The sequence below is a fragment of the Giraffa tippelskirchi genome, chromosome 3 (genome assembly GCF_054371585.1).
Source record: "Giraffa tippelskirchi isolate mGirTip1 chromosome 3, T2T-mGirTip1v1.2.pri, whole genome shotgun sequence".
Lineage (NCBI taxonomy): Eukaryota > Metazoa > Chordata > Mammalia > Artiodactyla > Giraffidae > Giraffa > Giraffa tippelskirchi.
In genome coordinates, this window is record NC_137277.1 from 4429695 (window position 1) to 4444833 (window position 15139).

General features: G+C 42.8%; 1 long non-coding RNA gene across 10 annotated transcripts in view; it reads right to left on the minus strand.

Moving 5' to 3' along the window:
* LOC145543545 (uncharacterized) overlaps nt 1-15139 on the minus strand; it is a 448599-nt gene that overhangs the window by 416726 nt on the left and 16734 nt on the right. For 8 of the 10 annotated variants that reach the window (XR_014080792.1, XR_014080784.1, XR_014080787.1 and 5 more), the window contains exon 2: nt 2330-2432. This is a non-coding gene — a long non-coding RNA (uncharacterized LOC145543545). Of the gene's footprint in view, nt 1-2329; nt 2433-3995; nt 4200-15139 lie in introns of all 10 variants that reach the window. The other 2 variants (XR_014080791.1, XR_014080795.1) reach the window with 1 other exon arrangement.

Sequence of the window (15139 nt, forward strand, 5' to 3'; positions counted from 1 at the left end):
GCAGAGTCAGAGACAGCTTAGCGACTGAAGAACAGCAATGGTTGACTTACAATGCAATGTTAGTTTCAGATGTTATACATATACATACAAGAGCTTTCTGAGATGCTCTTCCAGGGTTATAAACCTCAAATTTGGCTTACTAGTTTCAAATCAAACTCCGGGAGCAAATTAGGAAGAGAGCAAATGGAAGTCTTTGGTTTTCAGGAAACAATTTCTGGTCTGTCCCATTTACAAACACAGAGGCAGCAAAATTGAATCTTACAGCGATCAGACTAGGGGGTGTGGGGTGAGAGGTGGACTAGGGGCCAGGAAAAAGGCAGTCTGAGTATGAGACCCCCTGCAGTTGGTCAGATTCAACTGCTAAGTCTCAGGAAACCCTGAACTATTTCTCCTGGAAATTAAATTGAGATTTGAAACTAATGAGGGTCCCAGGTATAGAAGTTGTTGGACAGCATGTGCAGCTAATTATTTCATCCAGAGGAGCCAAAGGGACCTTGGGACATTTCCATTCAGCCTATAAACTAGGCAAATTAATCCTAAAAGCTTGAAGGAAAAAAAAAATTAGAATACCAACATAAAAGTACAGACATTAAATCTGCTGATAATGTCTCCTCATCTATCTGGGAGGTTACATTTAGGCCAGGTGGAAATTTTCAGTTCCAATGAAGGTCAGTCTCACTCTTTTGTGAAAATTTGGCCAGAAACAAAAGGCTTGCTTTAACTGGGGCCAGCCCCAGACTGCTCTAAATGGTTTCATATAAGAATTCAATGTGCATAAAAAATAGATAACTAATAAGAACCGACTGCAGAGCGCAGGAACCTCTCCTCAGTGGCCTGTGGTGACCTAATTCCAGGGAAGAGGGGATGTGTGTCTACGTATGGCTGATTCACTTTGCTGTACAGCAGAAACACACAACAATGTAAAGCCACTACACTCCAATTAAAAAAAATTAAGACTTCAATGCTCTGTGGCTGCAATTTTATTTTCATAGGGAAATTGTTTCCTAAGGAGCAGAAGGAAGTCAATATATGTTATCAGGAACTGTGCCGTCTAGTCAGTCAAGCAACTAGGTTTGGGCATTTCCCTAGGTACAAAGTCCTGCTACCATGATAACAGTAGAGAGGGGGGAGTTTTGGGGGTGGGGCGGGGCTGGAAGATGAAAGATTAAAATAGGGAACTCAGTTTCATTGTCAAAGAGTTCCCAGTCAGGTAGTACTTACAATAATATCCCTTTGAAAAGTATAAAAATAATTATCTTGGCCAGTTGTTCTCAAATCAGGCTGATTCTTAGCTTCGCCCGTAGAATTTAAAAATGAAAACAAACAAGCAGACATTCTAGGTTCCAGCCCCACTCCCAGACCCTGCTTCGTTAACTCAGGACATCTTTTAGGCTTCCTTGATAATACTGGTGATCGACCAGTTTTGTGAAATGTTTATCTAATTTATAAAACATTGAACATCTGGGGATATAATAAAATCTGAAAGATTAAAAAAAAAAAAATCCTTCCAGATAATCATTGACATGAAAAAGCCCAAATTTAGAGGAATAGGCAGAGTCCACATGGGTGACAATCCCATAAATGCTTAGCAAATATAATTTTAAGTGAAAATTAATATACTATATGCCACATGTTATTAATAAAAAGGCAGTCAATATGCATATATATACCTGGTGCAAAGAAGCCATCAACAATCACTAGTCACTATTATCATCATCATTATACTCAGTATTATCATTGCTTATTAACTTTCTAGGGCAAGGTAAGCCAAGATTTTTCTGTAAAGAGCCAAAGAGTAAATATTTCAGGCTCTGTGAGTCTTAATGTCAATCATAACTATTCAGCTCTGTTATTCAATCACAAAAGCAGCCACAGACGGCACATAAATGAATGTGCATCGGTGACTGTGTTCCAATAAAACTTTATTCACAGCAATTGCAATTTTAATTCTATATATAATTTTCACATGTCATAAAATATCATTTTTCTTTTCAACCACATAAAATGTAAAAATCATTCTTAGCTTGTGGGCCTTACCAAAAGAAAAACAAAAAACCGGCTATAGAAAATAGGATATCTTTACCTAAAGACTCTCTGTCGTGTAAAAGATCTCTATAACATATTTAACTTATATATCCAAAATTCTGTACCAATTGAACCACTTTGTTTAAATATCTATTAAAAGGACAGAACTCATATTAGTTGTTCTTATTGCCAAAATACAAACACAAAAACAAAACACCAAAAACAGCAACATCACCCAAAAAAAAAGAAAAGCGGGGTGGGGGGCGCACAGGAAACATTTAGAAGAGATTCACATATCTGTTACCTTGATCGTGGTGATGGTTTCATGAGACTGTTTGCAAACGTCCAAACCCTCCTTACTGTACAGAGGCAGACCTTGAAGACACTGTAAGTTTGGCTCCAGAACACTGCAGTAAGGAAAATTCCAAAATAATGTGAGTCATAGGCATTTTTGTTTGTTTCCCAGTGCATATAAAAGAGATGTTAACGCTACGTTTTTTGCTGTTTTGTTGTTGTTTAGTGGCTAAGTTGTGTCCGACTCTTTTGCAATCCCACGAACTGTAGCCCACCAGGCTCTTCTGTCCATGGGATTCTCCAGGCAAAAATACTGGAGTGGGGTGCCAGTCCCTTCTCCAGGGGATCTTCCCAACTGAGGGGTTGAACCTGCGTTTCCTGCATTGGCAGGTGGGTTCTTTACCATATACTATAGCCTTATATTAATTGTGCAATGACATTATATTTATAAAAATAATACATATACCTTCCTTAAAGATACTTTATTGTTAAAACATGCTAACCATCATCTGAGCCTTCAGGGAGTTGTCTTTGCTGGTGGGGTGTTTGCAATATCATAAGAATTAACAAAATGGGACACCCAGAGACACGAAGGAAGCAAATGCTGTTGGAAAAATGGCACCAATAGACTTGCTTGACTTGGGGTGGCTACAGATATATTTTTTAAAAAAATATATAAAGTCTACTTTTTATAAGATGGCTTTTATTTTTTTCTGGCCACACCATGAGGCATGCAAGATCTTAGTTTCCTGACCAGGGATTGAACCTATACCCTCTGCATTGGAAGCAGGGACTCTTAACCATTAGACCATCAAGGAAGTCTGCTATAGTTCTACAATTTGTAAAAAAAAAAAAAAAAAAAATCAGTGAAGCAGTACAAAGCAAAGCTCAGGAAAATGAGCTGAAAAATGTGGTATTTTTTTTTCATATATCAGTTATAAGTGAAAGTCACTCAGTCATGTCCAACTTTTTGCAACCCCATGGACTGGGGGTTCCATCCCCAGTCTGCCAGGCTCCTCTGTCCATGGAAGTTTCCAGGCAAGAACACTGGAGTGGATACATGTTCCCTTCTCCAGGGCATCTTCCCAATCCAGGGATTGAACTCAGGTCTCCCGCATTTCAGGTGGATTCTTTACTGTCTGAGCCACCAGGGAAGCCCAAGAATACTGAAGTGGATAGCCTAGCCCTTCTCCAGGGGATCTTCCCACCCAGGAATTGAACCGGAGTCTCCTGCATTGCAGGCAGATTCTTTACCAGCTGAGCTACCAGGGAAGCGCCTATCAGTTATACCCTTGCACTAAAGCTGTTAAAAAGAAACAAAGACAGTGGGCCCAGTTTGGCCCACAGACTTTAGTGTGCTGGCCACTGGTTTAGAATCTAACTCCTGTTCCATGGAGCAGCCTGCAAAGAAATGATCACACACTGGAGTCTGGCATCTGAGAGAGGCTGACCCTCAACGGTGCACTGGGTGTGTGCACTTTAAGGATGCACCTGCCATTCAGAAGGAAAACCTTCCCATCTTTAAAGGTTTTTCCTGATACAAAGAACATCTGATTTTCAGAATGATATAAATCCCAGCTTTGCCTGCCAGTAAATTCATGTACATCATGTTAACAGCAGGTTTGTACTAAACATTTCATTAAAGATTGGATTGAAAGATGAAATTGTTTACATACGTTGCAGCCGCAGAGGGCACTGCCCCTTCACTCTGCCTGCCAAGGGCGCTGCAGCAGATGGGGACCCTCCGGAAGGTGGGTAAGACACTGAGGCGTGGTCCTTGGGGAAGTCCAGCAGGCCCTCTCCACTCGGCCTGTGTCCTCAACAACTGCCGGACAAGCTGTGAGCTCTACCGCCAGACTCCACCAGCAGAGGTTTCATTTCTGACAACGAAGATGATGACCTGCTGTAACTCAAAGGTGCAGAACGGCTGTCTTTTCCCAGCACTGGAATGTCCCTTCCCACAAAATCACTCACTTTTTTGCTGTTTTGATTCAAGTCAGTTAAACAACAATGCTGTATGTTGTGGAGTTAAGATGAACACTGGATTGTGTAGCTTATATTTTTTGCAAGAGATTTCGAACTGGGAAGAGACGAATGCTGGTTCTGAGTCTGGTTCCTAAGGAACACTGCTGTCTTTTTGCTCTGAAATTCAGATCCAGAGAGACTGGACGCAGGAAGAACTGGGCTCGGCAGCCTCCCTCAGGCCAGTTCTCCCTGCCATGAACCAAGAGTTGCCCAGCAGACTCCAACAAGCAAACGGTCTGCAGAACAAATGTTTCTGTGGGGGGTGGGGGGTGGGGAACCACCACCATGGGCGCCAAGTGAAGTGGCTGCAGAGGAGTGATGCTGTTAAAGTGCGTGATTCATTAAGTCCTGTCTGAGTGTCAGATGCTCAGCATTCGATGCTATTGCCTCCAATTTAAATCATTTTTAAAGAAGTGCTGGAAAAGGTGCTGAAAGGCACCTCACTCTGTTCCCGCACTTGAAAAACACTGTCTGCTTATGCGCTGTGGTAACACTTTGCATTTTGGCGAGACACCCTGTGTGGAACCGTGCTGCAGCTTGAGTTTTTTTTTTTTTTTTTTACAAGTTTGTACAGTTAACTGAAGGCAGGAAGAGAACATAGTATTTCCACCAGCCAGAGTCCCTCCTGATGCCATCTGTGAAATTAAAAGAAAGCGGGAAAACAGAACCCCCCCTCTTCGAGGAGAACCCCAGAACATCCAGCCTTCCAGTCCACGCGGGGCTGCCTCCTCCACCTCCAGTTCACGGAGGGCGTGTGCTTCTCCACCCGCGGTCCTTCTCTCCTAGAATTCTTCTCAGAACCCCCAAAAGTCTGCAGCTGCTGATCGTGATTTATCATTACCAGTTAGGACAGAGGCTAATGTTGTTATCATGCCCTGTCAGTACCCAGTGACATCACAGAAATTCCAAACAGGGGGATCTTGGTACCTGCCCCCAAGTATCTCTGAGGATCATCACTACCACTCTAGCCTCACGCAAAAAGGGAGGGCACATACCACATGGATGAGCCTTGAGGATGTGCTTGTTGCTGTTCTTTAGTCACTAAGTTCTCTCTGACTCATTGAGATCCCATGAACTGTAGCCCACCAGGTTCCTCTGTCCATGGAATTTCCCAGGCAAGGATACTGGAGTGGGTTGCCATTTCCTTCTCCAGGGGGAATTCCTGACCCAGGGATGGAACCTGCGTCTCTTAAGTCTCCTGCACTGGCAGGCAGGTTCTTTACCACTGAGCCACTGGGAAGCCATGGTGTTAAGTGCAATAAGCCAGTCACTGAAGGACAAACATGTACATTTCCACTCACAGGATGCCCCTCACTACGGTCACATTCAGAGAGAAGGAGGGCAGAATGGTGGTCGCCAGGGGCTTGGGGGGGGTGGGTGGGGATGAACAGTTATTACTGTTCACTGGGGAGGGGGCTGCAGTTTTGCAAGATGAAAAGAGTTCTGGAGCTGGAGGGAGGTGATGGCTGCACATTTAAACCATACACTTTAAAATGGTTAAGATGGTAAATTTTTAAAAGATATTTATTTATTTGCGGCACCAGGTCTTAGTTGCAGCATGCAGGATCTTCAATCTTCACTGTAGAATTCAGGATCTTTTTTTTTTTCAGTTGCAACACTCAGGATCTTTAGTTGGGGCATGCAAACTTTTAGTTGTGGCATGTGGGATCTAGTTCTCACCCAGGGATTGAACCCACACTCACTTCACTGGGAGCTTGGAGTCTTAGCCACTGGACTACCAGGGAAGTCCCAAGATGGTAAATTTTATGTCAAGTGTATTTCACCATGATTTATAAGAAACAATGCAGGTCAGAAAGTGGTGAGAAAAGTCCCAGCGAAGATTTCCAGTTCTTCCCCAGATGAGCCTGAGTTAGCATCCATGAATGAAATGTAGTTTTCAGGGATATTCATCTGAGATCTAGGCCTTCATATCCTCAAGCGTCTTAACAGGGAAGTTGTAACTTTTGCTAAAAGTGCAGTTCTTGCTGATAGAAACTCCTCCACCTTCTCAGAATATTGCTGACACAGGCCTTCAGCAGAAAGCTAGAAGAAGGGCACAACTTTGCTGAAAAGTTCAGAGAACACAGCTGGTAGCTGAGTGGACCTGGAGTCTGGCAGATAAGCAGACAGACACAGGCAAAGAAAAACATCCAGACCATGTGAAATATAACTGCACCAAGAAATAATAATGATGCATAATCTGTTTATCAATGTATAGATTTCCAGATATTGTCACAAACAGAAATCACATAGTCGTCACAACAAACCCATGACCAATTGCCACCACGAAGGCCTGTAAGGTACCAACTGTCATCTTCACCTGTTCTATTATTTCATCTTCGGCCTAAATGAAGAGAGACCAAGACCACAAAACCAAGTAAGAGGAAGAGACGTGATTCTGAGACAGGATTGTTTATTTGCTTGTGGTTGTCATAGTTGTTTAGTCGCTAACTTGCGTCCGACTCTTTTGCAAACCCACAGATTGTAGCCCGCCAGGCTCCTCTGTCCATGGGATTTCCCATGGGTTTCCATTCCCTTTACCACTGAACCACCAGAGAAGCCCTTTCCTTGTGGGAGCAGTTGTTTTTTAGCCTCAAATTCTGTACTTTGCTTTTTCAATGTAAGTGTCAAAGAGGAAAGGAAAGAAAGATAAATTCATAGATCTTTCTGGGTGACAGATGGATTCTAGGTCTTCAAATAAGCTGAAATATCATCTCACTGACTCCTATCTCTTCAAGGCTCTGGTCAATATCCTTTAGGTAAAAAAAGAAAAAAAAAAAAATCAAAATCAAGGCTCCCAAATAAAGTACTCATGGTATTGAAAGTTCTTCTTACTCCCAATGTATCAACTTTCAGCAGCATAACTGTTACGTCATATTGAGCAGAAATAAACACAATTAAAAAAAACCTGAGCCTCCGTTACGCCCACCATCAGACGGCCAATCCCCGTGATGCTTAATTCTTCAGCTCCACCACTGCATGCCATCATCTGGAAAATGCAAACGCAATGTCCTTCCCCTCTCCTCCTTCCTGTCCGGAACGCAGATGTCCACATAAACTTATCTCTCCTACAGAGTGACCACAGATGGATCTCCCCAAGTCACAGACTCACTAAGCTGCAAGGAGCCTAAAAACAGACCCCTGCAGGACTGTCCTTAATCATTTCCAGACAAACGAGATCCAATTTCAAAAGATCTTCAGGAAATGCAAATCCCCTCGCTCTCTGGTGACCTGTTTTGAAGCTCTACTCCCATGATCAGAAAAATCTTCATGATCACTTCTCTCAAGTTCATCCTGCTACAGTTTCACCTTCTTAAACACATGGTGTTTTCAACTTCACGACAACCTCTCAAACATAAAAATCAATCAGTAGAAAAGTAGACTGAGATACGGTAGATAACACCCAAATACCATGTTCTACAAAAGGACACAGTATAGGGATTTTTAAAATGATGATGCATTCTAATATCTTTAAAATATGATTCAATATAGAAATACTTATAATATCGAAAACTTCAGGTTAAAGACCTCTGCACATGTGAATATATTTAGATGATGCTTTCTTGGTGTCAGTTGCATCTATGCCTGTCACATGCTTGTGTAAGCAAATAAAACTTCCTAGGTACGTCCACATTGACAGGACTTTGCTGGTATGTACGCATTTGCCTCTGTCCATGAATGAGTCCGTTTCAAGCACACGTATGTGTCTGTGCATGGGTAGGAAGATAAACTTAGCAATTGTGTGATTTGTTTCTGCTTAGGCAGTAAGTTACTAATCTCCTGATTGGAACCAGATTTGTATGAATTAGGAGTTGAAATTGGAACAGTCACTGCTGTGTGCAGGATGTAAAGTGAATAAAATGAATGGGGTATTAACCTTCAACCACTGAATATTAATCAGCTTTTCATAAGAAAGAAAACACGGAGCTTGCCACACTAAATATTTGCAGCGCTTATTGACAGGATGTGATTTCTTTTCTTCCTTAGTCCTGTTACTTCCAGTCAAGGACTGAACACCGGACAATAGTCAAGTTGACCTGGACTAATGTATGATTTGAAAACCCCAGGTACTGTGGGTAAGCCAGGCTCTGTGAATGTGTGGGACCTGATGAAATGATATGCCTTTTATCAAAAGCAAGGCTGTCTTCCAGTCACTCCTGCAAACCCAGGCAAAATGTAGCCTAGCCCAAAGGGAATTCAAAAAAAGACTGTGGACAGGAAACCTTGATGACCGCAAAAATGAACATGTAAAAGGAATACATTTCCCATTGCCCTGAAAAGGATTGGCAACTGGGGAACAACTTGGTCTGAATATTTGAATGAGATCTACATCAACCCCAAGAAGGATTATAAAAAGAAAGAGTCATGTAATAATGGAATCTGGGTGAATACAAAACCTATAATAGTTCCTTTTTCTTATGCAATATTGCATTTGCTTTTGTTTGAGGATGCAAAGTCTTGGGTTTATGGCTTGTTAATGATAACATAGCATATTTCTATTAATTTCTACATTTAACCTTATCTATCTATATCTGTATCAACCCATATCTCCATATAAAAACAAACAGAAATACATATGTAGAATGTGTTATGTCACCAAAGAAGGCAATGAATTCTTATCTTTTGAAGACATTTTGCAACAACATATTATATTTAAACATTATATGCCTAAAAAACTATATGTTATTGTTTAGTCACTAAATCTTCTGTCTCTGCTACCCCATGGACTGTAGCCCACTAGGCTACAGTCTGTCCATGAGATTTTTCCAGGCAAGAATACTGGAGTGGGTTGTCATTTCCTTTTCCAGGAGATCTTCCTAACCCAGGGATCGAACCCATGTCTCCTGCATTGGCAGTGGTATTCTTTACCACTGAGCCACCTGGGAAGCCTATAAAACTATATATAGTTCTATAAAGAATGTATTTTATGTGCTAGACTTAAGCAGTAATTGGACTCAATTTAAAGATCTAGGGAGAATGAAAAGGAGAAGAATTTCTCCCATACATGGCTCATGGAAATCTGCAAATTTTTTTAAATATATTTTCAAATATTCAAAATTTTTTCATTTATTTTCAAAGCAATGCTTCAAATGAAGGCAGTGTATATTTCTATGACACTGTATTTATAAGTCAGTAGATGCCTCTCAACCTCAAACATACCAGAACAGCTTTAAGTAAATTATTTTCTCCCTAGGTGATCTCTCTCATTTAATTTATTTTTTCAACAGGTGACCCTTTTTTTGTCTACACCACTGAGCTGAGATTTCTGCTGCCCTCATATGCTTTCTGCCAAAAAATTCTAGCCCTTGATCTCAAATGCAGAAGTAATCTGCATAACGTCCATTTAGCACTTAAAAAGTATTCTACTCCCTTTCAGCTGGTAGTGACACTAGAAATCCACCCTTTTGACTAATTTCATAAAGCTGTTGGTGACTGATAATAGCTTTGTATCATCCTATCGGACAGTTTTTCAGTCCTGTCTGTCTCTTTGTGACCCCATGGACTGTAGCCCACCAGGATCCTCCGTCCCCGGAATTTTCCAGACGAGAGGCCTGGGGTGGTGCTGTGACTGACAGCAGCTCTATGTCGTCCTCTGAGACAGTTTCTTGGGTTCCCAAGTGGTGCTTGTGGTGAAGAATCTGCCTGGCAATGCAGGAGATATAAGAGACTTGGGTTCGACCCCTGGGCTGGGAAGATCCCCTGGAGAAGGGCCCTGCAGCTCACTTCAGTATTCTTGCCTGGAAAATCCCACAGACAGAGGAACCTGGCAAGCTACAGTCCATGGGGTCGCAAAGAGTCAGGCATGACTACAGTGACTTAACACATAGGACAGTTTCTTAGGCAGAAATTCTAAAGAAGCTTTCTTCCCACGCGCATGATCTCTCTACCTTAGTTATTCCATCAAACCCTAACCTAGGTACTGCCATGAAGTGTCTTTGAAGAGAAAAGGAAGGTTGCTAATCAGTTGACTTAATACAGGGAAAAGAGGCTGGATCATCCCGAAGTGCTACGTGCTCAGTCGCTCAGTCCTGTACAACTCTTTGGGACCCTGTAGACTAGCCTGCCAGGCTCCTCTGTCCATGGAAGTTCCCAGGCAAGAATACTGGAGTGGGTTGCCATTTCCTTTTCCAGGGATCTTCCCCTCCCAGGGACTGAACCCTAGTCCTGCGTCTCCTACTCTGGCAGGTAGGGTCTTTACCGCTAGTACCACCTGAGAAGCCCATTATTTAGATGGGCCCAGTGTAATCACATGAGCCCCGAAAGACGAGGCAGACCAGTCAAACAGAAAGGATGAAGCAGAAGAAGTAAGCCCCAAAAAGGAGACCAAAAGAGAGGTCAAAACTTGAACTTTGACCCGTCTCACTGTTGCTGGCTTGGAGGGAGGAGGACAGGAGCCATGAACCAAGGAATGCCAATGGCCCTGTGCTGACCAACAGTGAGGAAACAGGGGTCTCTGTGCTGCAACTCCAAGGAGCTGAATTAGACTGGCCGCTTGAACCTGAAAGGGCTTTTTCCCCACAGCCTCAGGGAAGGAACGCAGCCCTGCCCACACCTTGGCTTTAGCCTGGTGAGACCCATGTTGAACTTTGACCCATAAAACTATGAGATAATAAATCTGTGTTGCCTTCAACCACTAAATTTATGGTCTTTTTTATGGCAGAAAGAGTGTTGAAAGTATTAATCACTCAGTTGTATCCATCTCTTTGCGATGCAAAGGACTACAGCCTGCCAGGCTCCTCTGTCCATGGAATTCTCCAACCAAGAATACTGGAAGGGGTTGCCACATCCTTCTCCAGGGGATCTTCTGGACCCAGAGATGGAATCCGGGTTTCCCCCATCGCAGGCGGATTCTTTACCGTCTAATCCACCAGGGAAGCCCGTTATAGCAGAATTAGGAAACTAATTCAGGTAACTGTCAAGGATTCTTGAGAAAAAACTTCATTAATCCGAATGAAGAAGTCTCAAGTGAGCTCCAGGAAAGCCTAGGAAGGGAATGAGTGCTGGAGGAGAAAAATATAACTCTAGGTAGTATTGGAGAAGGAAATGGCAACCCACTCAGGTATTCTTAGGGAGACAGCACGGACAAAGAAGCCTGGAGGGCTACAGTCCACTGGCCGCCAAGAGTCAGACAAGACTTAGCGACTAAACAACTACAAACAGTAGGAAGGGCATTCCTAAATCCCATCTCTAACTTTACCTGCTTTTCAAATGGCTTTTAAGTAACTCTACTGAAGCTAACACAGTATTGTAAACCAACTATACTTCGATTTAAGAAAAAAGAAACTGTTGCTTCTCACCTCAATATCCCGGCTAGAGTACGGTTAACTCTTCTATAATGCCAAAAGGAGAAGTGAGCAAGTGTGATACAGAGATAACAGAGATCCGTGGTGCCCCCTCACTGGTGCTTCTGCATATTTGGCCACAGCATGTTAGTCCATTTCTAACTGAAGATTTCTGATGCTCAGTGAAGCTCAATAGTTTTACAGGAAGTCCCCTACATATGAACTTTCCATCTCTCAAAGATGCCAACGTGTGTTTGCATGTCCAGCTGCCCGAGTCGGTTCTCACGTCTAGTGTGCATCGTCACACGCGTACACCCCCTATGAGTGGCTGTGCTTTTGTGCACTTCACTGCACAGTATCATATAGAGTACAGCAGGGCTCAGTTTATCTTTATTTCAAGCCCAGGGTATCTGGAAGCAAGAGGGTAGACAGTATTGAATCCAGCCGGGAACCAGAACCTGTGCCATCAACAGCAAGGCCACAAGGTGCCTGAGTGACGTCGCACCTTGCCCTCCATCTCCTATTGCTGACAACCCTTCAGCTCTACCATCTCCCAGCTTCCCTTCCTCCTCCTCTTTTTGGTTGTTCACTTGATGCCATACGCCAGCTGTTTTACTCTACTATAAGATTAAAAATGTTTACCTTCTGTGCTTGTTTTTTTATATATTATTTGTGTGAAAAGTATTACAAACCTATTACAGTACAGTCCTATATAGCCAATTGTGTTAGTTGGGTACTTAGGCCAACTTTGTTGGACTTTTGAACAAACTGGACTCACAAATATGCTCTCAGAAAGGAACTCAATTGTATGTAGGGGGCTTCCTGTCCTAAGATCTTACAGCTGATAGGAAACTTGAGTTCAAGTTTTCTAATGTCTTATCCTAAGTTTCCTGTATCATTTCCCTGCTTCCCTACTTTATTATGAAAACTCGCTGAAATTTAAAAGGAATGCATGTAACGTTAATAGACCACGAGAAAGTATGCTGTGTTCGTACATGTAAAGCAAATGAATACAGGCATTTACCCGCATCATCTGCTGTTCAAGTAACATCATCAAAATGCAATTCTGCTCATCTGACTCATGGATAACTGAAACCAAAAAAAAAAAATTAACCAAAGGTATCCAGATACTTGGGAAGAGGAGGATTTGGTTTAGATAACCTGCATCAATGCTTTGATAATTCTCTATTGCACTTTTCCCAAGATATCTCGTGGCCACTTTCTCAACACTGAATAGCCCTGGCACTAACAAGCCTGAGTTGGCCTTTAGCAGATAAAATCAACTTGTTATCCTGGAAGGCCAATTGAAAAGCCCGAGGAAGAAAATGGAATGACTCAGCATGCATGCTGAGAGTGGACTCTGGAGACTCAAGATGCAGAGGCCCAGTAGTTTGAAGGGAGTATTACTTGGAGGTCAGCCCCCACCCCTTCCCACCCATCTGAATGCCATCGGCATTGCTAGCATCCTCACTTTGGTCTACCAGATTTCTCCCTTTCTGCCGTTTCTAGACCAACAGCCAAACACCTCAAACCCCAGAATCCTGTGGTAAATAACTCCTGCAGTCTGCTGGGTTTCAGAACTCAGCCACAGACCCATCCCTTTTCCAAGTCACCTCATCAAAACTTCCAGAGCTGGAGGGAGATTCGGAGACTCGGGTGGTTTCAGCTGGAGCTGCTTATGAACCTCCCAGCTAAAAGCAATCCAGTGCATGGAGGGAACCCTCAAAAGAGGTGGGCGTAAAGGTTTATGCAATGTCTTGGCTGAGACCGTAAAGTGGAATGCCCCTCCCTACACTTTTTGGAATGAGATCCCTAAAGAAGCAAAATGATCTGGAAAACATCCTTCAAATAAAATGGATGTGAAACGTCCAACTAGAGCATTTCTGTAAATAATGAAGCTTTAGCTTAAGAATTGCATCTCAGTCTATGAGAGCCTTAAATCTTGAGCTGAGCTTAAGACAAATCCTTAAACTGATGAAGGAAAAAAGTATAGCCTCATTGGAGATTTTTATAGGGAAGAGAAAGAATCTTGGATAAAGAGGAGTAGATTCAGATACATCTCCTACTTCCCCCTACACTGTCGTTTTGAACATCATCTACTCTGTTGGTTAGGAAGAGCTGCTGGCAGTCCAGCAGAAGACTCTGTGCTTCTAATGCAGGGGCCGTGGGTTCAATTCCTGGCTGGGGAACTAAAATCCCATACGCCAAGTAACAAAACCAAGACAAAAACGAAAGCTCTGTGCCAGCAGCGATAGTTACACAATTCTGTAAATATACCCCAAATCACTGAATTGTACAAGTAAAGCAAATGAACTGTGTGGTTATCAAAATTATAACAGATTTAAAAAAAAAAAAAAGAAAGAGCTGCTAATGGAGGGAGAGGAGGAGAAAAAAAAAGATGTCTTGATATTTATTTTTGTCCAGAGCAGGTAATGGCAGCCCACTTCAGTATCCTTACCTGGGCAGAGGAGCCTGGCGGGCTACAGTCCATGGGTTCACAAAAGAGTTGGACATGACTTAGCGACCAAACAACAACAAAAGAACAAAACAGTGTCAACATCACTGTTACATGCACTGGGAAACAAAAAAAGTGCCTGTGACTCACATCATTTTGTGTGGCTCCTGTGAAGCTAGTCAACAAGAGGAATTCACACAAGGCTAAGGGGATGGCACCATTTATTACCCTCTAGTCCGCTCTGTGTTCTGATCTGGCCTTCTTTGGAAAGCAGGAGTAAGGGCAAACCCTCAAGCAATGACTCTGGCAGGCTCAGACCCCCGGCCCCATTCCCCCTCATCCCAGCCGACGATTGTCTCCAGTGCACTACCCCCACTCTTCCCAGCTCAGACACACAGCTTCAGGACTTGACGTGCCTGGAAACACAAAGCGTAGCCTCTTGGACCCCGAACGACAGGAGTAACATTTTCCAGTGGCTCCACAAGAGTTCAGAAACCTGCCAGTTTTCAGATGCATATTTACTCAAACTGGGAGTCTTCCTCCAAGTCCAGAAAGGTTATCGAGTGAGTGTGCTCTGTCCTTGGGAGCACAGGGGCTTAGCACAGGGGAGGTGGGGGTGAAGGTCAGGACGCCTCTGCAACTGCCACACACAATTCCACCCCAGAGGAGAGACCTAGGATGATTAAAATACTGTTTTTGCAGCTGTCACACAAACACTCTTTAAAATTCCCCTTCTGTATCCTAGGATTTAATGCAAATTGTCCACAGAACAGGAGGGTCAAAATGATAATTTAGATGCAATTAGCCAGATGTGTTGCAATGACAATTCTCCCACCCACTCCCCTAAAATTATCTGAATAATTTACACGTACATAATCACCTTACTCCAGTGGGAAAGGTGTGTACCCTTGTTTATGTCCCCTAAATACCTAAACTTTCTAACAGTGTTACACCCAGAGAGTGTCAAGTCCAGAGAAGTATATAAGATAACTTTGTGAGGCCAAGCTGTCTCTCTCTTAAATGCAGACAGAATTAATTTGTTTCCATTAACTCATTA